The sequence below is a fragment of the Camelus dromedarius genome, chromosome 7 (genome assembly GCF_036321535.1).
Source record: "Camelus dromedarius isolate mCamDro1 chromosome 7, mCamDro1.pat, whole genome shotgun sequence".
In the NCBI taxonomy this organism is placed as follows: Eukaryota; Metazoa; Chordata; class Mammalia; order Artiodactyla; family Camelidae; genus Camelus; species Camelus dromedarius.
This window is the reverse complement of record NC_087442.1, coordinates 46,770,527-46,796,488: the sequence shown is the minus strand read 5'-3', so window position 1 is coordinate 46,796,488 and position 25,962 is coordinate 46,770,527. Positions and strand designations below refer to the sequence as shown.

At 41.7% G+C, this 25,962-nt stretch overlaps 1 protein-coding gene across 4 annotated transcripts in view; it reads right to left on the bottom strand.

Annotated features, from left to right (window-relative positions):
* Positions 1-25,962, bottom strand: part of RAPGEF5 (Rap guanine nucleotide exchange factor 5) — a 241,542-nt gene that overhangs the window by 182,869 nt on the left and 32,711 nt on the right. The gene's annotated exons all lie outside the window — the stretch shown is intronic.

Here is a 25,962-nt window from a genome sequence, read left to right as displayed (position 1 = left end):
GTAATAGAAAGACTGGGATGTTTGTGTATTTGTCTCTTTATTCACAAAGCAATTTTGATTCCACTTCTCCTTTCCCTTCCATTTCCACTTTCACCCACCTAAGTCCAGCTCTCATCACTGCACACGTGGACTGCTGTGTCAGCTTCTCAGCAGATTTTCCCCACGCTCTAGTCACGCCCTCTATCCTGCAAACATCAACCAACCAAAGTCCCTTTATCGCCCCCTCAACTGACAGTGGGTCTATTCTTGCATATGTGCATCAATCCAAACCTGCAACGCACCCTTCTGGGCCCCCAAAGTCTGCCTCTAATAGATTTCTAGTATTCCTTCTACCTGCCTATGTGGCTTCTTTGATTCAACCAGATCTACTCATCAGAAGAAGCTGCAACTCATACCTGCCTCTGCTCACACCATTCTCCACATTAGGAAGTCCTCCATCTTCCCTGAACCCCACTGAAGTCCAGGTCTGTACAGTTACCTCCTGGGTGAAGCTCTGTCCATCTGCCCCAGTCCACTGTGGTTTGTCCCTCTTTGGAGCTCTTTGGTTTTTGACTATTTATGTGGTAGCTCCAGGGTGCTCCACATTGTTGGCTGTCCTTCTACGCATGCATTCGCCCCAACTAATCCAGAAGCTCCTGGAGGGAGTGCTGCCAGCTTGGCCTGTTTGCTTTCACAGCCTCTAGTACACAACCTTCTAGTCATCTATTTATAGATATTTATATCTCTGTATCAACTGAGTATTTGCTGAATGATTTGAATTGTAGGAGCTAAATTTTCCTACCTAATAATCCAGTAAGCAGCACCATCACCCACACATGTTTAAGCACAATAGAAAACTATTATCACTTTCCAGTGTGTTTAGGAAAAAGAACAGAGAAACTAACATTTACTGAGCTTCCAACCTACGTTTAAAAGGTCTTTACATCTCTATTCCAAAGATTGCTATCTTTTGAGATCCAGCATTTCTTAGTCTGCTCTCTCCACTTCTTAGAATCTCTTACAAAAACATAGCCTGCCACTCACTGTCTTCCAACATCTGAACCTTCTACCAAACTTTAAGACAGAATTCCCCTTCCAGCTCTTCCCCACTCCATACAGCTCCCATACTAATCTAATTAAACTGAAATGTGTGGATTCTTTATCCAGAAATGCCACTGGGTACAGTCTGCTAAAAAATATGCAATGGCTTCCAGAAAAAAACCATATAAGGTAGACAGGACATTTTTAATTGTCATGTATTAAAATAAAACACCCACCTGCCCCTTCTGGTCTAGTCTATACAGTCCCGATCCGCCCTTCCTAGGTCTTCTGTCGTCCGAGCTGAAGGTATTGTATTCACTTACTGAAACACTGAACAATGTAAAATCTGCATATGCACCAGATTTGTAATATGAAGATGAATCGTCATGAGAAGCAATTTTCTCCCCCTAAACAGACTTTCAAAAATTAATATGGCAGGTCAGAACTGACCATCTTTATTACTCACCTAATTGCCTGAATCAGCTCAGAAAAGCAACCACTTCACGTGATCTAGTTAAAAAGAAAGCTTTTAGGTAGACACAAGTTCTAAAGAACTAGGTGGGGGCACTTTCACAAAAGACAGCAAACTGCTTCCTTTTTCTCTGCTGCCAGCCCAAATCTGGCTTCCTCAACACTAGTGTTACACTCGCACAATTCCCCTTCACAGAAACTTCCCCTGTGGATGGCTCGTTTCAAAAGACTGGTAAGGTGAGTCAAGAAAGCCATGGGATCCTTCTATGCCGACCAGATAACAGTGTTAGATCAGCTACTAGCCCGCAGGGAGTCGACCAGAGCAACACAACAAGAACTGCCTTTAACAGGACACAATACCTAGATTTGTTGTCAGAGACTCCTGAGAAGCCGGCTCTTAACCGGTCCCAAGGGAGCTCTGTTTCATGAACGCGCTAGGACAGCAGCTCTCAAGCTCAGCTAAGTGTGGGGAAGCTAGGTGCTCTCTGCAGAGCTCCCGAAGGGACAGATTTGCTCAACTGAAAATAACCACAACTCTGTACTTTTTTGAGACCACTTTATGTCAGTTGTTGGTACTGACTAAAGATAGCAAGTGCCAGAGACTTAAAGAAAAAAGAACATGGAGGAATGAATGGTCCATGCATTACCTAACTGTTAATAGATATTGTGAAAGAACTGTTATGTAATTTAAAAAATAATTTTAATTGAAGAGCAATTGATTTACAATGTTAGTTTCAGGTGTGCAGCAAAGTGATTCAGTTATATGTATACATACATACATACTTTTTCTTTTCAAAATCTTTTCCATTATATGTTATTACAAGATATTGAATATAGTTCCCTGTGGATACCAGTAGGCCCTTGTTGTTTATTTTATACATAGTAATGTGTGTCTGTTAATCCCCAAACCCTAATTTATCCCTCCCCATCCTTTCCCCTTTGGTAGCCGTAGTTTGTTTTCTATGTCTATGAGTCTGTTTTTGGTTTGTAAATAGAATCTGTATCATTTTTTTTAGATTCCACATACAAGTGATATCATATGATATTTGTTACATAATATCATATGGTATATTTGATCAGGGGGCTGCCATGGGCCAACTTACAGAAATACGAAAATCACTGCTCTAAATCACCGTACAAACCGCTCTCTTCCAGCATTTACCTGAAAGAGGAGCATAGTAGCATCCTTGAAGATGCTCCACACTCCATTCAACAGTCTTTCCCTGCTATACCATGACCTAGCTCTTTTCATCCCATCTTTGGCTCCCCTGGTTTTGCTTTCTCTCTTAGCATCCCAGGGCTTCATCTCATAACTCCTGTGGCAACTAAATTCCATTCATTCCACTTACGAAGCACCTACTGAGCTCCTTGCCAGGCACAGTGGGAGCTTCCAAAAATACAGGAACAAGATACCTTCCCCTAATTAGAAACCCATTTACCATTAGACACAGGATCTAAAGAACACTTTAAACCCATAAATTCTCTCTGTTGTTCCAGACTTCCTATGAATTTACTCTATAATCTTGGATGGCTGGTCCAATTGACGCAGGTCTTTTAAATGGCTCTCACCATGTTATCTCAAATACAATGCCCAGACGAGATGATTCTTTTTCCCCTTTTATTTCCAATTTCCTAGAATTACTTAAGCTAGATGCAATGATTCTTTCATGAAAGACTTATACATACCATACAGAGAAGACGAGTAACAATACAAATGAAATTAGATTTTAATTCAAATTTATTTCTTCTCCTTTCCAATTTAATGACACACGGAAGACAATTCCCTAAATGATTCCATGCAAATCTCATATTTTAAACATGTGTTAGAAAATTGCAACTCTTTAATATTCACAAATGAACTTCCAGGAAAAAAATAATGGCATAACTCAGAAGGATAACTGGTTAGCAATCATATATCACCTTTGTTTTTTAAAAAGTTAAATGTCCACTAAAGCTAAACTATAATTGTCTCTGAGGCTAGGTCTGAACCAAGCATGGAGCTCATTCCAGTGTCCCTGGAAATATCGTGTTAAACTCCATGGTAGGCTTAAGGATCGTTTTGTTAATCAGCTCTTAAAGGATATGCCTGAATGCTCTCCTTGGATTGCATTAAAATGCTTAGGCTACAAGGGGAAAGAGAAATGGAAAAGACTGAATATTACTTCAATCAGCACAGAAGAATGACCTGCTCTATTACAAATAGGAACCAACAAGATCTACCCAATTTGTCGATAACTTGAGAATTCAGTTCACAACACAACTTTCTGTCATCTTCAGCCATGGTCCTTTACCCATTCTGGGTGACCAAGGAGAAAGGAAGGTGTTAAAGTGGAATAAGTATACTTAGATTTCTTACAATTCTAGGACGCCAAAAGCTCCCTAAGTAACTAGAGGACACGTGTGTTAAGAGATCATAGACTAAAACAATGAAGGCTGTGACCCAGATGGCCATGCAGCAGAGCTCTAAGATGGGGGTCCTTTTAAGCCCCGGCACACACACACGTCTCAATCAAAGTTCGGTCCAGGTTCAGAGGACAGGATCCCACCCAGCCAGTGTGTCGGCCTGAGAAGGACATGGGCATCACAAGTCAGGTATAATGCAAACTGGAGACACGAGCCAGTGGCTGATACGGAAGCACAGGGCAGGGCACCACGACTCCTGCAAACTCTGGTCACAGTTCAGGCCCAGCTGTTCCTCAGGGCCCTGAAGGACATGCTCACAACAGGCCACTTGTAACAATATCTTCTCAACATAGCCTGGCCAAACCAAAGTGATGTTCTCAAAATGATATTTTTCTGCTGCCCTGTGACGTGTTAAGAAAACAGAATGAACGGGAAGGTGCTAGAAACGCTTACTGAGTACCCTCTTTGTCTTAAGCACTTGCCCATATTAGGAACTGCACCCCTCTATTCCTATTTTTACCCTTAAGCGTCAGAGAAGTTAAGAAATTTACTTACGGCCCCAGAGCTGGAAAGCTACAGAGCCAGGATTGGAACAAAATTTTGATTGATTTCAAAGTCACCACACTACTGTAACATGCTGCATGTTATTAAACAAGACTCTTTACTATACGCTAGACATTGTACTAAATATTTTGCATGCAACAGATTGCTTAATTTTTGAAAAACTATTACGGTATTACTAATCCCATTTTGCAGATGACAAAACTAGACTTAAAGAAGTTAAGAAATTCATCCTGGTTTGCAACCCAAACCTGTCTTTAGTTACTGCCCCATACATTTATCCTGTAACACAGAATGTGATGTGCATGTAACTGCATGAGGAAGTCACGAATGGTCTTCTCTGCTAGATCCAGCGGTTCTCAGCCCTGGATGTAAATTAGAACTGTCTGGGAAACTGAAGAAAAAAACACACAGGAGCTCAGGTCTCACCCCAGACACAGAATTAGAACCTATAGGAGAGAGACCTGGGCAAGTTTTTTCCAAGCTCCCCAAGGTAGTTTTAATGTGCATCCTGGCTTGAGAAAAACTGTAAAAATCAGAGGTTGAAACTGGCCATTTGACCTTCTCATCATGTACTTGTACTGTGAAGCTTGGTGCACTCCCCAGACATCACCTCCCTCACACACCCGGCCGAGTTCCAAACACTGCAGCGGTACAAATCATTTGAACAACAGCCCTGGGATCTGTCTCTGAGCTTCTGAGTCTGACTTGTGTAGAACAAAGAGCCAGTGTCTCGGTGAATCCCACCTTGCACCTGTGCACATGGTATGTGTTTTCTATCTATCCCATCCCAGACATAGCCCTAAGCCAAGGTACCTCCTGTCTGCAGAGCAGTGCTGTACATATGTAACTTCTGAAAGGACATACACTTTTAATGGCAGCCATAGCATCAGACTTCATTTTTACTTCCCATTATTAAAGGACTCTCTTCTAGTATCAACATGTTTGCCCCACTTAAAAGCTAAAGTAGAAAATTAAAGTGGGGCCTAGGAATACTTATAAATATTTCACAATCTTGCCTGCCTAGGGAGATAAATCAGCAAGAATCAGCAGCTTCTGGGAAATACATACAAAATAAGTACAAAAGAAACAAATCCCAAAGCATCATCAATTTGACTTTATTCATTCCTTGGGAAAATATCTTCCTTCTCACTGTGTTTACAAACAAGATAATAATTTTGCCTAACAGGGTGGGCTTCCTTGGTTAATGTCATCACAGAAAAGCCTTTACAATTTAGGAATCAAGTCGCTAAAGACTTTGGGCCAACAATTCAATAAGCAGCTTAGTTACCTTCACTTGTCACTGAATTCTCTACTTGGAGTCACATCAACCTACCTAGCCACACGTGGATTCCAAGATGAACCCATTCCACAGCAGCCAACGTTAAGACATTCCCACTGGCCAACTCTGAGACCATTTGACATCAAAACAATTAAAGTATTGTATTATAATCCATGGCATAAATATCCATGAGTCCATACTGATATAAATAACTGAATAAACAAACATGGGGTTGGGGGGAGGTGGGAGATGTAGGGGTGGGGAGACAGCTCTTCCTTACAGAATGACTTCAACTACTATATGCAATGAAAGGGGAACACACAATATTACCATTAGGCAAAGACCACAGTACTAAATGTTGCAAGCAAGAATCATCCCATGGATGCCAAAATTAGGGAACAAAAGTATAACAAGATACAGGATATCTGCATAGTGTCAAAATGTCTCTCCCAAAGATATTAAAGAGTACAGAGGAAAAAATAGTAACTTTGCAGTGGGGATTAGCAGACACTACCTTAACTAAATGACAGAAGTTATCACCAATCATGAGACTTACTGACATCACTTGCCTGCTGATATGATACACGGAGAAAGGCACTTTTATGGTATTTTTGTCAAAATGCATACCTGAATTAAATAAGAAACAATCAGACAACTCCAAACTGAGAGGCATTCTTCAACATAACTAGCTTGCACTCTGCAAAAATTATCAAGGTTATGACAGACCAAAGAAAACTAAGGGTTTATGCCAGATTGGAGGAGATCAAACGAAACGGACAAGGAAAGGCGGTGCGACCCTGAACTAGGATAAGGACCTTAGTAGGACAGCTGGCAGACTGTGAATAAGGGCTGTTATTTGAGTTACTCAAGGCTATCAGTGCTGGTTTTGCCAAGTGCACTGTGGTTACATAAAACAACATTTGGGGAAGCTGGGTGATGGTCACAAGGCAACTCTCTTTGTACTATTTGTACCTTTATGTCTGAAACTATTTCAAAATGAAAAGTTTTTAAAAAAAAGTAGTGGCCTGTTTCCTTCCCACAAATAGTCTCAAAAAGAAACCAATCAAATATTATTTCAAAATAAGGCACTGGCACTTATTCTTTACTAAAAGCTGCTCTCAGCATAACGTTATCATCTGAGGTTGCACAACAGGATGACCCGACTTGCCTCCTTGATCACTCTGGCCTCTAGCAGCTCCACACAAATCAGATCAATCTCCCTAAAAAGTCTCCTACCGATCATCTTGTTACTTAAAAATAAATTTTATTTTAAAACAAACAGTTCCCTACATGCTCAGAGACAATGCCCCAAGTCTTTACCCGAGTGGCCAATCTCCACAATGTCTACATAACCCCAGATGCACATCTAGCCATGCAGCCTGTCCGACCTTCACCATGCCAACTGTGTGCATTCTCACCTCTGTGCCTGAGCCCTCGCCAGGCCCTCTGCTCCCCGTATGTCTCTGCATTTCCACATCCTGCCCTTCCTTTGATCCACCCAAATGCTGCATTGCACTTACCCAAGCCTTGAGCCTCCTGTGACCCATCTCTTCCCCAAAATGCTCCACACTTGTCTGTTTATTTTCCACTAATATAACACTGCCGTGCTCCATTTGCACGTGTACGCAATTTCACCCCAACCAGACTGGTAACCCCCCAGAGGGACTTCTATCAATCTAGGACCTTCTACAGGGTGTGATGGGCTGAATATCCAATGGCAACTTCTTTCCAGTGTCCCACTGCCCAGTGACCCAGACTCTTGAGGCCAAGTGGTAAGGCCTGAAATCACCACCTCACAATCTATGAAACCCATCGCCCCCTCCGCAACCCTCCCCTTCCTTTCTTGCATTTCTCAAGTCTGTCTTAAGTGGTCACTCATGAAGCAAGAGTATATATAGAGTATATTTTTATACACTGAATAATTTATGTGCTTGTTTTAAAACTTGAAGGTCCACTTGAATACCAATTATTTCTTTGTAGTGAAGTCCACTTCAAAAAGTCATTTTGTGTGGGGTCTTCGAGAGGAAATAACATTCACTTTTCCTCTCCTATGTGCAAAAGAAACATACCGTGGAGTAGGCACCTTTCTTCCCTTTGCTGGCTCTGGAAATAAATTAGTCTCTTAGGTGTTGCTTATCAATTTGTACATAAATTTTTGAAAGCTGCAGAACAATTAAGGTGAAAATACAGAGCCTTCTGGAAGAAGGAAAACTTAAAAACTAGTTCTCATTTTTATTTCTCAGTTACACGACTAAGACATGCAGAGACCCTCAGAAAGGCAGCACCAGAAAGGACACCCCGAGGCAACCTGGCCCATTCCACAGCCTTCATCTAAGCGATGTGTGTCAGGCAGGAATCTAGATGGGGGGCCACGGTCCAAACCCAGCTGCTGCCTGGCTTTCATGGTGTTACTGGAACACAGCTGTGCCTGTGTTTTTACATATGGCCTCTGGCTATTTTCCTGACAAAAATATTTACTCTCTGGCCTTTTACAGAAAAAATTCACAAATCCTGGTCCAGATTATCAAATTTTACAGAGAAGGAGGAGCTCTGGAATCTCCCTAGCAATATATTCCAGTGTGTAACAGTTATTGACCAGAATTTTTTTCATTTTGAACCAAATGATCTCTTGAAGCCATTTAAGATTTCCTCCAAAATTGTTTAAGGAACATTTCCATCTTCACTGACAAGTTATATAAAAGCAAGAAATAGGTCGAAACAATTTTGGGCTCCCAAGATTAAAACAAACAAACAAGGAGCAATTAGTTTCACTAACTCCTTTCAAATTAGGAATTTCCTACCTATACCATAACGTAGACTAGTAAATTCAAGAATGTCAGTTATTTCAAACATCTGAATCTTGTACACAGTATTCTCCTTGCCAGGAATGCCTTTCTCCTCATACATTTAAGGTTTCATATAGTTTATGTTAAAATGTATTCATATGCTCAAGACCCCCCACCCCGATTAGAGTTTCTTAGTACTTCCAAAGCAGTTAGATTCCAGACACTTATTTACATTGGATCTTCCCTAACTCATTATAAGAATCTTAAAGATAGGGTCTATATTCCACTCATATTCATAAATGTCCACAGTGTGGAACATGATTTATTGCATACAATTCATTCTCATTCAATGCCTGTAAAGGGAAAACAAAACAAACAAAAAAAAAAAACCCAGCTCTTAATACCTTAATTCTTATTACCTTCCGGAGTTTACGGCTCCTTGCTCTGTGCATTGCACCTTATTCTCCTGGGAGGCAGCCTTGCCTGGTGGTTAACAGCAGAGCTCTAAATTTGCATTGCTTAGATTCAAAGCCCATCTGCACCACTTAAAAGTTATGCATCAGTGGACAAATTGTTTAACTTCTTTGTGCCTCTGTTTCCATCGCTTCAAATGGAGGAAATAAAATATGCTCATAGGGCTGTTGTAAGGATTAAATGATGTAAAACCGTGGTTCTCAAATCACTTGCATCAGAATCACCTGGCGGGCTTATTACACCAGATTGCTGGGCCCCCTCCCAGAGGTTTTGGGTGCAGTAGGTCCGGGGTGAGGCTGTGAATCTGCATTTTAACAGGTTCCCAGAGGATGCTGGTGCTGGTGGACTACACTTTGAGAACCACTAACTTAAAATATGAAGGCACTGACAACAGTGCTCACTGTATAATACGTGTCCAGGGAGCTCTGACTATTGTTTCGGGCGCTCAGCAAACTTTACTACCATTATGCACATGAACGTGGATCCTGCTGAGAGCCTCTCCAGGGACAGGACTGTAGCTTCTCCACCCACGACCCTAGGACATGGCAGAGTGCCCGTGACAGAGCAAGGCCAGTGGCTCCTCACTCAAGGTTCCTCCTGGTCAGAAGAGAAAACAGAATTTGTGGGGGAAAAAACTCTCCTCTGGGCCACATCCCCAGGGTTTTCACAGCAAGCATCTTGCAGACATAGGCTGTTTTATTCACCCATTTGACCTCTGGGGGTGAGGTCCGTTTCCCATACTTGGGAGTCTAGAAAAGCTAACTCAGAATCTATCAGTTTTCATAAGGTTCTTGGGACCATGGTCCCTTCCCAAAAGAGCACAGAACTTCTATGGGCTTCTGTCAATGATAACAACCTGCCACCACCACTGTTTATAAAAGAACTGAATTTACCTAGAGTTTTAAAGACAAGTTTTATCTGGCACTGCCAGGTGGCAGTCCTGAAGTTCATTTTAAACTTACCCTGTCTTCTGGTCACTATTGCTCCTCCTTAGTGCCCCCACACCCTTCAGCTAACAAGTCATTCTAGAACTTGCAAGGATCAATATTAACCTTAGCAGCTTACAATTTCACATATACAACTTATAAACTTCATGACACTGGCAGTGATAACAGGGCTACGACACAGAGCCTCCACAATTTGGCAAATAATCCTAACAGCACTGCTGTGATCTCACGTGCAGACTTTTCCGTATCATGGAAGGTTATTTTGCAGCTCCCCCCGAAGTCATTTAAAGCAGGTGGGAACTCCATTGCTGCCTCTCTTGTGCGATTCCACTTTGAACAATCATTCTCTTGATGGAGATTATTCAAGAACAGAGACATCTCATCTCGCCATCTGCCACGGGGAGCAGGCCGACGTCTTCCTTCTCTTCTTGCTCTGATCACAGAGAGTCATGAGCTTGGTCGGCCCTCACTCACTTCACAAGGCCTCAGTTACTGGCACTGACGTCTTACAGGCTGGTGAAACTTTATTTGTCCTGGGTCACATGTCCCCCTTCTTCTCGTGTACTTGTCTTCTTTCAACCTGAGTCCACTGAAAGCTCACAGTGGAGCCACACGAGTTCCCTCCCCTTCTACTCCTCTGATTCACTCTAACAGCCCTGCCATGGAATCAGACTTCACTCACATCTTGTGCATATTCCTTTTTAGTGTTTCCAGTGATGACACCCTATTACTTCTCCCACTTTGTTGACATCAGATTTCACCAAGTGCAGGATTCAAAACAGACTCATTTCCCCCCAGGTTCCCTCTCTGTGATGAAGTCATTTAAAGCAGTTGGGAACTCCACGACCGCCTAACTTGCGCGATTCCGGCTTGCACTGTGATGCACCCGTGCTGATGAGTGTCTCGCCCTGACTGCATGCTTACACTTTCAGTCCCTTGACATCAATTTAGATCTTCGCCCTCCACTGAATCACCTTCTTTCTTGTCTTCCCGCCAAGTTATTTCTTCTAACTGCTCTAGATATCCTTTCTTTGCTCTAGTAAGTAATCACAGAGTCTTTGAAGAAACGCTTTCCCCCAACTGCCTCCCAACTTTCTACTCTGGTACAAAGACCCACGACAGCCCAGCAAACACAACCAGTGATCCCTTCAGCCAGAATGAGAAATAGAGCCCATACCCGGCAGGTCACCCAACAGTGGTCAGACGTTCTGGAATTCAAGGGGATCTCTAGTTCTCGGTCCCCTCTGGAAATCCCCCTTTTACCAGAACAGGCATCAGCAGCTTCCAGTCAGTGCTCCCAGCTCCCAGCTCCCAGCTCTCCTGGAATGCTACTAAAACCACCTGGCAAGGATTCATCTTCCTCTGGCCCCATCTCAGCCGCTAGTGATCAACAGTCAACTACACTCCTTCTCCAGCAGCAGCGGCAGCATCACCTGAGCCTTCTGGGAAAGGCAGAGTCTCAGGTGCCACCCTAGACCAACTCAATCCGAAGACGAAGCTCAGGAAGATCCTAGGTGAATCCTGTCACAGTACAGCTTGAAAAGCATTCTTGTCTGCTACCTAGATACGAAACCCTGCTTCTGCTGCAGATGCTTCAAAATCAAGGCATCAATAAAGGTTGTCCAAAGAAAAGGTTATGGAGGCAAAGTGAGTTTTGGGGATGTTGCTTACTCTACTCTCCCTCCTTTAAGCTGAAAAACGCACCTAAGCAAATTAAAGATGTTAAAGAACTCCTGCAGCAGATACACCTCTTCAATCCAACATTTCTCAAACATGTCTGACCAAGGAGTTCCAAAAGTTTATTTATCTGTTTTTATGAACATCTGTTACTGTCCCAAAGAATATTTATTGGTGTTAACAGAAAACAGTAAATTAAGAAGCCTGTCTCAGAGCACAAGCAGTCCATTCAACAAAGTATTGCATTTGCTTCTCCAAACCTCTCCTGCTGGCCTGTTTATCAAGGACTTTTAAGTACATGCGTTAATCAAATGTAGATGTGATGTTGCCACCTACCCTCTTGCTTGGGGAGGTCAAGCGGAGACCAGCCTTGGCCCCCAGGAAGGACATCATACAGCCAAGGTGAACAAGGGGAAGAGGCCAAACACCAGAGCTACCTCACTCTCTAATTAAAGCAACCTGTGATTGTCCCAAACTTTCTGGACATATTTTGCCTCCTCTCTTTACTACTTTTTCATCATCTCCGAGGAAGACATTCACAGTCTGATTTACACATACTCTGCTATATATATAAGATCTAAAAGCAACTTCAAGTTTTTGGGTTCACCTCTCCTCTTGAAGCAGAATTACTGTAAGAGGTACTTCATAAGGGATTCCATTTTTAGAACTTCCTCAATTTTTAGTTTTAATCAGACTTCATTTAAACACTTACCACTGCACTCTTTCTCCTTTCTACCTGCATGAAATTAGGTAACAAACTTAATACCTTCTCCAACTCTACTCAATCACAGCCCTGATGTTTTAAGAGGCTCCTCTCAAAGTATGTTAACATTGATAATCTGTTTCTAAATGAAAGTTCCAAAGAGAATAAAGTGTCCTACATCCCAAAAGTAGGTGACTGAGGAGTTAGCCGACACAATGCATATGAATGACAGAGGAAGAGACATTTTGTTAGGGCACTTTTCACCACTTATAAAGGGATTTACAATCCTTGGTTACCTAAAAACACTCCCCGCTCTGTTACTCCTCTACCCCCACTCCTTTCCTCCTCCCAGTCCAGGTATCTCACCAAATGTAATGCGGCCATTACAAATATTTTAAAGAACCTGTAAAACATGGCAGAATTTTGGTGAAAAAAAAAATTTTTTAAGTAAGTAAAGCTAAAGAGACAGTATAAGGTAAACTACACTTGAAAAACAAACAGAAAAGAATATATCAAAATGCTAATAGTGATGGTCTTTGTGTGATTACCAGTGGCTTTGTTTCTCTTTTCAAACTTCCAATTTTTCTACATTAAATAAATTCCTTTTATAACCAGAAAAAAGATAAAACCTCCACTCACAGCACGATCCTCTACCTCCAATCCTCCAACAGAAAGGCAAGGCTGCAGAGATGAAAATGGTAATCCTTTATGCACAGAGGGTTAAGAACAACATGTCTACATCTACAGTCAGAAAAGAATCCAGATTTAAATTGGCTCTAATGGAAGTGTATTTATGGGTTTGGAGAGGGAGATAAACCTCTAGGTAAGGAGCCAAGAAGACAGGGCAAGTTGAAGATTCTGCTAGGAGAGATGCTGTCACTTGTTCCCCTCTTGGCTCCATGGAGTCCAGTTTGCACTCTCCCTGCCTGCCCTAGACAGAGAGGGGTGTGGGCGAGACCCAAGGATAGAAAGAGGGCGACAGAAGATGATGAGAGGCTGCAGTGGAGACATGGGGCAGCCCTGCCATTTCTCAGTGACCCTTGGTGGGTAAAGGATATAGAGCTCCGCCCAAGGTTCCTATAGTACTAACCTCAGTGCTCAGTGTCTGTTTTGTGGCCAGTTTGCTGAAGTGTTTAGGATCCCCTTCTGTTGTCACTGACCTCTGAATACTCAGAGCTAACATCATCTAAAGAAAGCAATTCAGGAAGTAAATATCCCAAAGTCAAATACCAATAATTTGAGGGTTCGCCGTGATGGAATTCAATGGTGTGTACACAGCCAGGTTAGATATCAGCCTCCAAGGGAAGAACGTGAGGTACACTAAATGGATTGTGATGTGACAGTTACATTAGTACATGACGTGAAGCCACGTGGTCAACGCAGCTTCTAATCAAATCTAACTCCCTCCTCTGTCCCAGAGAATAGGTACTGCATTCACCACTCTCGGATATGCAAACTGCACATCAATTTTTTAATAAATTGTGATCCTCATGTAGAGGACACTGGCTTCATCAGAGCCACTTGCAAGAATTTAAGTTTTGATCCTGGCCTCATGGCCTTCATTGTCCATCACATTCCTTCCTGAGTCCTGAGGGATGACTCTCCAGTTCCAGACAAGAGCATGTCAGTACTCAGATCTCAGCTTGCAGATTAGGACCAAGTCCTTGACACATAGGAGGGAAAGGAATCCTAAAAAGGCTTTAAGCACATTTCAATTAACTACTTTTCCATGCAGGCCTTTCCCTGAAGGTAAGATTAAATCACCAACAGAGCTGTTTTTAAAGCAGTTCCTAAGCTAGAATGAAAACTTTTGTAAAACTCATACATGGATGGAACATAAAACTGAATTAGACCAAAATCTTTGCAAAAGAATACTAAGAGATTGTTAAAATCCTAGGGTAAAAGCATGCTTATAAAAGCATACTTAGAATAAAAGCATACTTTTATACCCTTCTGGCTTTAAACCCACATACACTTCTGGAGATTAGATGCATAACAATGTGAGTGTGCCTAACACTATTGAACTGCATGCTTAAAAATGGTTAAGATGGTAAATGTTATATGTATTTTACCACAATTAAAATTTTTAAAAAATTTTAAACCATATTTGACAGGTTCTGAAATTCCAAATTTACTTAAAAGTGATAATCTCCAAAACGAAATAAATAAACACATGACTAAAGCCATGCTGTCCAGCTGAAGGCTCTTCGAGGGCACTCTAACTTCACACAAAGAACCGTGCCAGGCAGAGGTTCAATACCTTGTCAAACCTACTTCATTTCAATGAGGTTTTAAATGGCAACGTTAGAATGTAATCACGAGCAAATGACGCTCCAGGAGTTAATTAACACAATTGTGTACCTGTGTTTTCTCCTTATAAATATATTTAAATGCATCACAAGAGTCATTCGTCTATATAAAGCCTTAAATCTGAAGGTGAAAAGGAGACTGTTTCCCCTGCAAAGAACAGAACTCTGTGCTCTCCTGGCAAAGCACCTACTCCCCCCACTCCCACCCACATTTCTGCAGTCAAGTTCAACGCTAACAAAAGGTTTCCAAAAGTCGACCCCTATTTCTTATTACTGACTATATTGAACACACAGAGGGAAACTTAGCTTTGAAAGCCTTCCAATTATAAATTCATTCTATGACTCATGGCAGGCAACTCCTTTCACGTAACTCTCATTTAAGTCCTGTGTATCTCAAGTTGGACAACAAACACTTCGCCACAATCCCAGCCCTATTACCCACTGGGTAAAGCATTAAATTTTAAATCACCTCCTCTCTGGCTCTCTCACACTCTTCAATGCCTGAGGGAGAAACCCACGACAAGGTGAGCAGACACACAATTGGAATAAACTGTGGATGTTCAAAAAAAAAAAAATTGCCTTTTAAATGCTTTTGACTATGACCCACAGTAAGGAGTATACTGTATATGATGACCCAGGTCACACAAACATATGGATAGCCATATATAACTGAAACAAAACACTTTTAATCATCCTCTTACACAGCCTGCTAAATGAGATAAAACCTGAGCCCATCAAGTTATTTTATATACACTCATATTAAATAATAACATTTCATTATAGTGATTGTACAATTCTTGTGTTAGTCAACGAAAAAACATTTTTTAGCTACTTGAATCTTTAAAATATTCAACAGATACATATTTAAGTATTTACACATTTACATATTCAAAATCTGTCTGAATTGCATGACCACGTACTCAGACATTACGTGTGTGTCTGTGTGGAGAGAGAGAGTGTAACTAACCCTGGGATCCAAAACAGCATATTCAACACATGGGCTACAGCTAGTCATTGTTTATTTTTTTTAAAGTAAAGCTTCTCTACAAATGGACTATGCCCTGGTTTGCCAGAAAATCAACACTCTTAATAATCTGACTTAAGGGAAAGACTATTTCAATGAACCAAATTGAAGAGGGAAAAGTATATGTATTGTGAAAATCTCTTGTTCTTTTAAAAATATTAATTATTAATAATAATTAAATAACATTAATAAACAATAGTATGAATTATTAAATATTAATATGCTTAAATATTAATGCTATATTTAAAAAGAGATGGGCTCTTAAAAACCTTCACAGAGGTAGGGTGATTCATCTTCTATTATTTTGGCTATCTCTCTTTGAACAAAATAACAGGAGGAAAGAGCAAAGGGGATGTTAATAATGATCATGAAAACACAGTATCAAAAAAAAAAGTGTTAAGTGGCAGAAGAAAGCTGACTGTACTCTCACGGAGGCAGAGTAGAACTAGAGCCTCAAATGTACAGACTGATCTTTATGTGCTTCTGTTGTTAACCATGTCCTGGAATTGGTGTATGAGGGAACCACGAAGAACTGAAACAAAGCCCTTGAACACAGGCTGGCAATTGTGAACAGACAAAAGCTGGTTCCAGGAAAGATGAGGTTGTGGGCATAGAAGCAAAGTCTGCAGCCCAGAGAGCAACCTAGTATTATATTTAGCAGCTAAAAGTCAAAATATATGTATATGTACACACAACCTCAACTAGAAATGCATATTCACCAAACACTGCGATACTGCTTATTATTCACAAGTCACTCTTTCAAGCACTTTTTACAAATATTAATGCATTTCTCCCTCATAACATTTCTCCTTGGAGGCACAGAATGGCTAAGTAACTTGCCCACAGTCGTTCAGCTGGTGAGTGGCAGAGAAACTCAGGCTAGCTGTTTCCAGTATTTGTGCCCTTAATCCTTACATTCTGTGGCTTCTTCTCTGGAAGCATCCATGGTTTCTGCCCCTTTTGAAGCCTACCTCTCCAGTCTTCAAATAATTCTGCAGGCCGACCTCCAACATCCTTCTAGTAATTTCAGGGTTGGTTTCCCTTGTTTGCCATCAAGACCCCTAAATGATTCAGTCCCAAATCCAATTAGAGAGACAAGCTCAGGTGAACACAAAAGCCTCCCCTGAACTCTGGCCCAGTAACAAGTCAATTACCTGAGGGCCCTGGGAAGAGGGAGGCAGGCAAGGGCGAGCACACAGTTGTCCTGTAAATGAGCCAAATCCTCATCCTACCAGGGTAGGAGGCAAGAACTTTCAGGAAATTTATGAAAGCAAGAAACAGTGGTGTTTGTTATTCTCTACGACAAGCAGAAGGCAGGTGGATTTGCATGCTCAGCCTCAAAAAAGTTCACAATTTTCTACCCGAGTCTACTGTGACAAGCAGCTACGAACATCTTTAGGCCATAGTTCCCTGGACTTCCCACACAGAGAACTTTAAGAACTGGAAAAAGTCAGGCACGATTAAAGGCAATACTCTCCTTTCTATCCAATCAGCTGCCCCCTCTCATGTGGGCTGTCTTCTACCTTATCTTCCTCTGCCTGACCCAAGGCTGGTACGGGGGCAGCTGGCACGATGCTCATCTGGCACCAAAGGTAGGAGACCTGGCACTGAGCAGATGCAGCCTGAGGACAAGGTGTTGGGAGAGAGGGTTCGGGGAGAGCATCTCTGGGCAAATCAAAGTACTGTCTATGCAAACTTTGTTGCCTAATAACTAACCTTGATTGTTATTTTACACCTAGCTTTGTTCTTTTCATACTGTAACAGGAAGTTTAGCTTTTAAGATCAAAGAACTGTCAGTGGCATAACTGCTCAGCAGAAGCAGTGTTTGCAAGTCTTCGTTAGAAGGATACTGTATGTTGCATCTCATGGGAACTGGCAGATCTGTTCTATTGCTGACAGGCTACTTTCATTTCTTTCGTGAAGCCTTAAAAAAAAGATAAGCCTGTTTCTTAGGGCTATATCCCAAATGATTTGCTTAGATGTGATGCAGCACATAAAACAAGACCATATATCACCCTTATCAAGGTAACATGGACCTAAACCTGCAAACGACAAAGCCCAGCCCTTATGCCACCTCCACTCAAGAGTTTTCCCCTCATCTCCAGCCCAGGGACATAGGTTCTCCCCATCTGTGCTCCCTGGGCATTTTCTGTTCTATCACAGTCATTACCACGCTATGTATTTTGTAACTGGTACAGTTTTGCAAGACTATACTATGGAACAATGAACATGCATATCTCCCCAGCTGGACTTAAAAGACTGAGATTATGCCTTTATTCATATCTGAATTCTCAGCTTCTGGAGCCTGAGGCAGACATCCCTAACATTCCTAATATTTGTGCCTCATTTCTCCTTCGAAGCTCTTGAGAAGAGGACACTTCCCCGGTGCCTTGAAATGAGTGAGGTAATATGACTTGCTCTGGACAATGAGATGTGCGCAGAAGTCACTTCAGGCAGGAGCAATTAAATGCCCTTGTGAAATTTTCCCTTCTTTCTTGACATTTCACAGGCATCATGGGAGATGATGACATAGAAATGTCAAATGACGGGAGAAAAGCCACCGCATGGAGGACAGCCACCCCGCAAGCACCCAGACAAAAAAACGGTCCTCCTATGAGCAAGAAATAATCTTCTGTTGTGTTAAGCCATAAAGATTTTGGCATAATTTTGTTACTGTAGCAAAACCTAGACTATCCTGACAAATAAGAACAGTAGGTGCATTATACAGATTTTTAGAAAGAAGAAAAGATACCAGGGAATGCAAGAGTAAGGATGACTCACTGGATCGCAGTCTGGGATGTGAGGGGTGGGTCACAAGAAGCTGCCTGCAGTGAAAGAATGATTTAAAAAAATCATTAATCCACTTTACTTTGTCTTCTGTTTAGCCTTGTACTCCCAAAGCTAATTGCTTAAATGAAGCTTCACTTATTATGGTCATTAAGAAGTGATAACTGATTTTGAATTTCACAAGCTTACCTCTCACCAGAGCACTACCTTCTTGTATATATCCTTTGACAGAAGACTCTATTTAAAGGAGGTAGTTTTGAAAATGTAATGCTAATCAGAAATCAATATATTTGTAAGCTGTGCATCCCCCAATGCAGACCAGTTTGACAGTAGTTTTTCAAGCCCTTGCAAAAGTTCCTCTCCTTTTGGGGTGTTAAGGGAGGGAGGAGGAGAGGCTGACAGAAATGCTGCAAGAGCTTAAATCATCTTTTAAAAGAAAAAATTAAGGGAGGTTGGACGAGGGCCTTCCTGAGAGTCTTAACTTGATGATCTTTAACATGAAAAAGCGGGCTTAAATCACTCAAACTTTTAAAAAGAGCATCTAGCATCTTCTTCCATAGGAAACAGCCCTCAGCTGGGGCCAAGTAAATGGTAAAGGGGTGAAGAAATAGGAGGGCTGCGCGGGGAAACAAGGAGGGCAAACAATCAGATGAGCTGATTCAGAGGAGATGGGAAAACAGCCCACGAGAAAAGCCTTAGGGAACAAAGCTTGGGGGAGGAGGAGGAGGAGGAAAAAACAGGAACGACAGAGCCAAACGAAACCAAGCCCAAAATGAAGAAGGATAGCTCATTCCAAGGGAAATGAGTAAGGAGATGATGAGTCCTCAAAAAACCAGGAGAAAGGCTCACAGAGATTCCGTGGGGCCAAACCAGAGATGGAGCTACGGAGCAGAGAAGGGCTCCTTCCCCAGGTAGGGCATAGGGAGGACTTCTCTTCTCGAGAGGAGGTGGGAACAAGGTAGATCAGCAAGAACTGTCCTCACTCCAGGTCTGGGACTGGAAAAGAAGCCTCTGACCAGGGCCCGGCCCTGCCCACTCCTCCACTCTGAGCTCCTCTTTGTTCCCTGGACAAGACCAGACTCTCTCAGGATCATGTGCACTGGACCCTCTCTAATTTCCTCTGGTTGGTTTCCACTAACAGGTGATGCTCACACAGCACCTCTTCTAGGCAGCCTCCCCCTAGGAAGGCACCATCCTCTTCCCGGCAGATCAGTCTTCTCTTCCTCTGTGGCTTCCTTCTCTGGGTGCCCAGCCACCAAGCACAACTGGATATATGACCAGAAAGGAGGGAAAACTGAGCAAAAACAAAGGACTCATAAGCCTTAAGTCTGTGCCACAGTGAGTAACATGAGGTGACTCATCACGATTGGCCTCAACTGCGTGAGGTCACACCCGGACTCCCTCATGTAGCCATGTTTTCCGCCACATAAATACATGAAAGCCCAGAAACAGGGGAAAAAATCCAGAGTTACTTCTTCCTCACAGAGAACTTTCCTTCTTCCTAAAGAACTGTAACAACAGAAAATTTGAGCTGTTTTGTCTTTAAACATTCATTTACTAACACAAGGTATTAAGACAACCTTTACTGCCCACCCCCCAAAATCTATAAAAGCTGTGAAATAGTTTCACCTGGGGCATAACATTTCAATATAAAATAAGTGACAAACACACAGGATTGGTACGAGTTGGTGCTGTGGTCGCTTCGTGGTGAGGTTACGGGAGATGATGTGGCTGAGCGCCAAAACCTTGAATCTTGTTTTCATCCTATTGACACACCCATCACTGGAACCCACGGGCAAAGGAACCAAAGGTGTAATTATTCTATTCAACTACTTGTTACTTTGTGAATGTAGTTTTGGCAGGCATTTCAGAACATGCTCAATACACTGTGACAAAATTTAGCAAGATCAAAGTACAACATAAAGATCTAATAACTCCTGTGTATAGACTAGCAATGCTAAGGTGTCTGGGAAAAAGGCAGGGGCAGGGGAAAAAAAGCACTGTCAGGCAATTGTAGAAAAGGAATGCAAAGTCCTCATATAAAAGCTTCTCGGACTCTGAACCCCAGCCATCCAAGTTTATGTTCAGGAATAATGCAAGAATGGCACTCAGGTCACATTCTAGCAGTTACAGCTTCTTATCAGGGACCTCTCGGGACCGTCTGGGGCTAACTCAGCATTGCTTTAGAGGCCAGGCCCCTTCCCTGCACTCCTCACCCTCCATCCCTTACCTACACATCAAGGGCTGGGCCAGCTTCCTTGCGTCCATCACTGCCAATGCTCCCCTCCACTCAGGAGGTTCTCCTCACCCACGGCTACACCTTCTACTGCCACTCTTCCCAGCACTGCTCTTCCTTGAGCCCCTGTATCAATCAAGGGTCCTCTCAGAAGAAAGCCTACAAAGATGTGTGGGCAAGGTTCCAAGACCCAGCAGGAGAGGCAGAACACAGGGGCTAGTAATGACAAGCCGTGAACAGCCACTGGCGGGAGGGAGTGAGGGAAAACAGCTTTACTGGAGGCTGGAGAGAGCTGAAGTGGTGGAGCGGGGACTGCCCTGGGATAGCTAGTTATATGGTCACAGCCACTGCCAGCACTACACTGAAAAGGAGAGGGACAGCTAACTATCCCTGACTTCTCCCCTCTCTTGGCCTCGCAAACCAAAGCCACATGGTGAGAGCCCCAGTGATGAATATCCAGAAGACAGCCTCCATGGTGGGGACTAGAACCAAAAGAGACAGTGCATGGGATGGACAGACAGAATAATTCGCCCAGCTGCCATGGACCCTGCATGTTTCAAAGGCTCATCACTTCTTTTCCAACTGCCAATCACTTTGTGGAAACCAATAAGGGGGAGTTTCCAACATTATTAATTCAATAAAGTTCCTATAGCTATGCTCTTCCATCTCGATTTGTCCTTCCATCATGGAGGTGGCAAACAGAAAACCAGGTGGACTCCAGGCCTCAGTAATTCTCTGATGTTGAAGGACACCAAACTTTTGAGACCCTTCAGACAGTGCTACTCAGTGTGGTCCATGTACGAGCAGCATGAGCATCACCTGGAACTTGACAGAAATGCAGACGCTTGAGCCCCATCCATAAGCTACTAAATCCAAGTCTCTAAGATTAGGGTCTGGGGATCTGTTTTTTAACAGGCCCTTAGGGGTTCCCGTGGACGTGTACACTGCAGTTTGAGAAGTCCTCCTTTAGACCCCATCTTGGACAGCTTTAGGGAGACAGACCATAGTTATCCTATCACAGACCCTTGGACTAAATGGAGTCCAGCCTAAGAAGCCCTTGACTCTTAACTCTTCTATTATGACCTTTAGCAAGATACCAGTGTTTGAGCCTCATTCTTCTTACTTAATTGCTTTCAATATAACCAATAAGATCTCCTTCAGCTTTTGAAGGGGCTTAACCTTGAAATCCCTCAGATCTGTCATTTCAGGCGATGATGATGGTGGTGGTGGCAGTGACAAGAGCAGCAGCTCACACTAAGCCTTCCCTACACACTAGCTCTGTCTGAAAAGTGCTACGCATATCCATTCATTTAGTCTCCCTCCCTATGAGGTGGGCACTACTTTGCTTCCAGACAGTGAGGTTGTGCCCTGCAGAAAAGCCCAGTAACTTGTTTTTGTCTATATGAGAAAAGAATGCCTATTCCAGAGCTATGAATATAGTAACATAAGGATGTGAAAGCACTTTGTAAATGTAAAGTCTTATATAAATGACAGCAGAGAGAACAGCCAACAACGGATGAACTGAATGTGCTGAGTTTCTTAAACTCTCACTTCATGAGATATTCAAGGTTGATCAGAATATGACTAGGCGGATATATACACATATATTTAAAGAAGTTATTATGTGCCAAGAAGAGTAGGAAATGTGAATATTTCAATGGATGCTATTTGACAATTTTTCATAAATTTGAAACAGTAGAGGAAAATAAATATTGATGCAAATTTGAGGCTAAGAAATAGCAACAAACCTCTTATCTAAAGAAAGGTAAAACCACCTGGTAAGAGCTCCCCAGACACAAAGGGCTGCTCTCGAAAGTTCTCTCCTGACACCTCCCCCAGAACTGTTTGCGGTCAAACAAATGATTTAATCTCCTAGAAACAGATTTATAGATGTGTTCTTTCTACTCTTTGACAGGACAGATTCTTAATTCAATCAGATGCTCTTTCTACTAAAGCATTATCTTCCACTTCTCCAACTCAAGAGATGTGGTGAATATTAAAGCTCCATCTTTCCCTCTGTCTAAGATATGCCCCCAAAGTGTTCCGGGGGTTGTGTTGGCTTCTCAGTGGAGAAAGACCACTGCTCTGACCTCGATCAGATAAGGACCAAGAAATGAAAACGATCCCCTCTCCCACCATCAATTCTCACGATAGATACTGGTATTCCATCTTAGACACAGAGACTCCAAATTTGACTTATTTCAAGTCACACAGCCATTAAATGACAAACACACAGGAAAATGTTCTCTCTACTACACTACAGCCAAATTCTATTTTAGTGGATTAAAACAGGCATCATATTTCCCCTAATTTCTAAGGTATCATCACATATCTACCTTACCTTTTTTTCCCTACAAAAGATTTCATATCTATAAAAATTCACAGCACAATATGATGAAATGAACCACTTGTAGTGTTTGTTCATGATAGTCAACATTTAGAGTGTTAGACCAACCAGAAGTGATAAGCTGTTCACTTCCCTCAATAGTAGCAGGAGGGAGTAAAACAAATTTACAGTCAGCACCAAAGGCAAAGTGTTGGGCAATCACAAGTATTTGCATGTACGCTTCGTAACAGCTGCAGGTAAATGATTTGACAAGGTCAAGTTCGACTGAACAACAAAACCACCAATGGGACTGAAGCTTAAGTTGCTAGACCAGTTAGAAAAAAAAAATACAGGAAGACAACCAGATAGCTTGCAGAAGCCTTGGTATTTAGGACTCTTTAATTTTAGGAAAAGTTTGTCTTGTCTTTATTAGAAACACTGAATTATGTTTTTTTCTACAGATAACACAAATGGTGCAAAATGAAAAGAAAAGCATTTTACAAGGGAGAAGCCAATGCCTCATGAACAAAGCAGATAAGAAACAAAAAAGATTAACTGAGTCACAGAAACATCTGCCAACTCCCCACAAAAAGTACAGTGACTCAAAGGCCAAGTCTAAATCTGTTGTCATTTGGGTATATTTATGGTTCTTAGTTTCTAAAAATTAGAAATGTATATGGGAAGTTTCACTTTTAAATTTTACTTTAAAAAAAATCTGGAGAAAACCAATATAATTTCACCTTCAACATTACTTGAAGGATATTCATACTTTGGTAGGAAAAATTCAAATGTATTCTCCTCTGACATTTAAATCATGACCTAAACAATTATCAGTGTTCAGATAAGCTGTTAATACAATCTTAATTCACATTTTTCACACTTCATAAACAGCTACGGATTTTGTTTGTATGCACCACTTTAAAGCTGTGATTTACTTTGATACTTCTACAGATAAACTACGCAGTTACATTTAAAAACTAACATACAGCTTACTATAGTTGTCTTATTCTAAGACACCAAAATTTTAAGATATACTATCAATTTAATAATTGCTTTACAAGGAAAAAAAGTTACATCGCATTAAATGATCACATCAATTATAACATATAGCCCTATTTTAAAAGTATTAAAATGAAAAAGAGGGAGAGAGAGACTGTACATTAATTTATTCAGGGAGAGGATACAGCAGAATAGGTAGACCCTGTAATACGGAGTCAGACTTTCTGGGTTCAGATCTTGGCCCCTCCACTTAGCAGGTGATCTCAGACAACTTACCTTGCCTCGCTGTACCTCATTTTTCACTTCAGGAAGAAAGAAGACAATGAGGGTATCTGCCACATAAGGCTGCTATGAGGACTAAATGAGTTTATTTTCTTGAAGTACCTCAAACAACCCCGACATGATAAATGTCACAGAAGAATTTGTTAAATACTAACAGTTATCATCACCACCTACCAGGGCTCACTGAGGCTTTTGCTACACTCAGAGATGAACAATTTCCAATTCAACATGCTGATAAAATAATTTAATTCAGGGAAACAGTTACTGACAACTGAATGAGTGTTTGACACTATGCTAGACTTTTAGAGGGAAAAAGAAAAAGAATTACAGAACCAAGGTGGTACTTCCAGAAAAAGGGTCTTTTAACTGGGGGTCTGTGGTGATCAGGCTTTAGAACATCCACAAGACCCCTGAAATGAGATGCAAAATTAGGTCTGCACGTGCATTTTTATGGGGTGCTCTCCTTTGATTCTTGAAAAGGCCTGGGATCCAAAATGAAGAAAAATTAAGAGCCATTTGCTTCCGGTAATCACATCACATTAAAAGGTAAATATAGCAAAGTTTAATTGTATTAATAGATACTTGTGCATGTTCCATGACTTTTATTCCATTGTAAATGGATTCATTTACTTTGACAGGTGTGCACACTTCCCACTTTCTGATCTGAAGCTTCTTAAATATCAAAGAAGTCACCATCAGAAATGTAAATCCTGAGTTACAAGAAACTCATTCTAGCTCTTCCTCTAGTCTTCCTGGAAAGGAACCTACCTGATTTATAGGTCTCCAAGCACATTTGTAACGTGGAGCTAGTCAGCTTCCAAACCTTCTGAGAAAACAATGGCTTCTGGAATGAGTCATGGCAAACCTTCCTGCTTCTTATACAATGGCTGATATTGCTGGGCAATGACAGCTGCTGCGGAAGCCATCGCCAGATCTTGTGAGTAATTAACGACTAACCATGGAAGCCATTACTGAAGACACTGGAAAGAAAATAAGCTGTGCTTTACACTAAATCTGAAACGTCTAGGGCACCCATTGTCTCAATGCACCACATGTTATAATTACGTCAGTGTCTTAGACAACATGGGTTGGAGGACAGGCCACAGATTTTGGAATCAGACAGTCCTGGGCTCCATTCTGCCTCACGATTCCCTAGCTGAGTGACCATGGGAAGGTGAGTTAACCTCCCTGGACTGTAGTTTCCTTATAGGTAAAAATGCCTCCTCCCTTCAGGGGACTACTGGAGTTTCAATCTGATAAAGGCATGCCAGTATCCACAATAGTGTCCGTGGACTTTCCCTTTTCCATATCCATTTACAAATGATTTATCATTATAATAAGTAACCACAGGAAAAAAAAGTCACTGATTTTAACTATTTCGCCTTCCCATAAAACTTGTAACCTCTCACAAATTACTTCCAGATAACATAGCAATACTGGAATGATTAGTATTCCTAACAAGGGTTGTTATGCAATACTGGGGTAAAAAAAAAATCACAAGTACTCAAAGTCATCCCCAGTGACTTATCTCCCACCTTTCCATCTATTTTTAGCTACACAAGTTACCAACTACTGCCAAGTCAATTTAAGAAACAATACAAGTGTGAAATACAGACTATGTTGTTATGGTACCAGTATTTAGACACTACCTAAAATATTCACTATATGTTAGGAC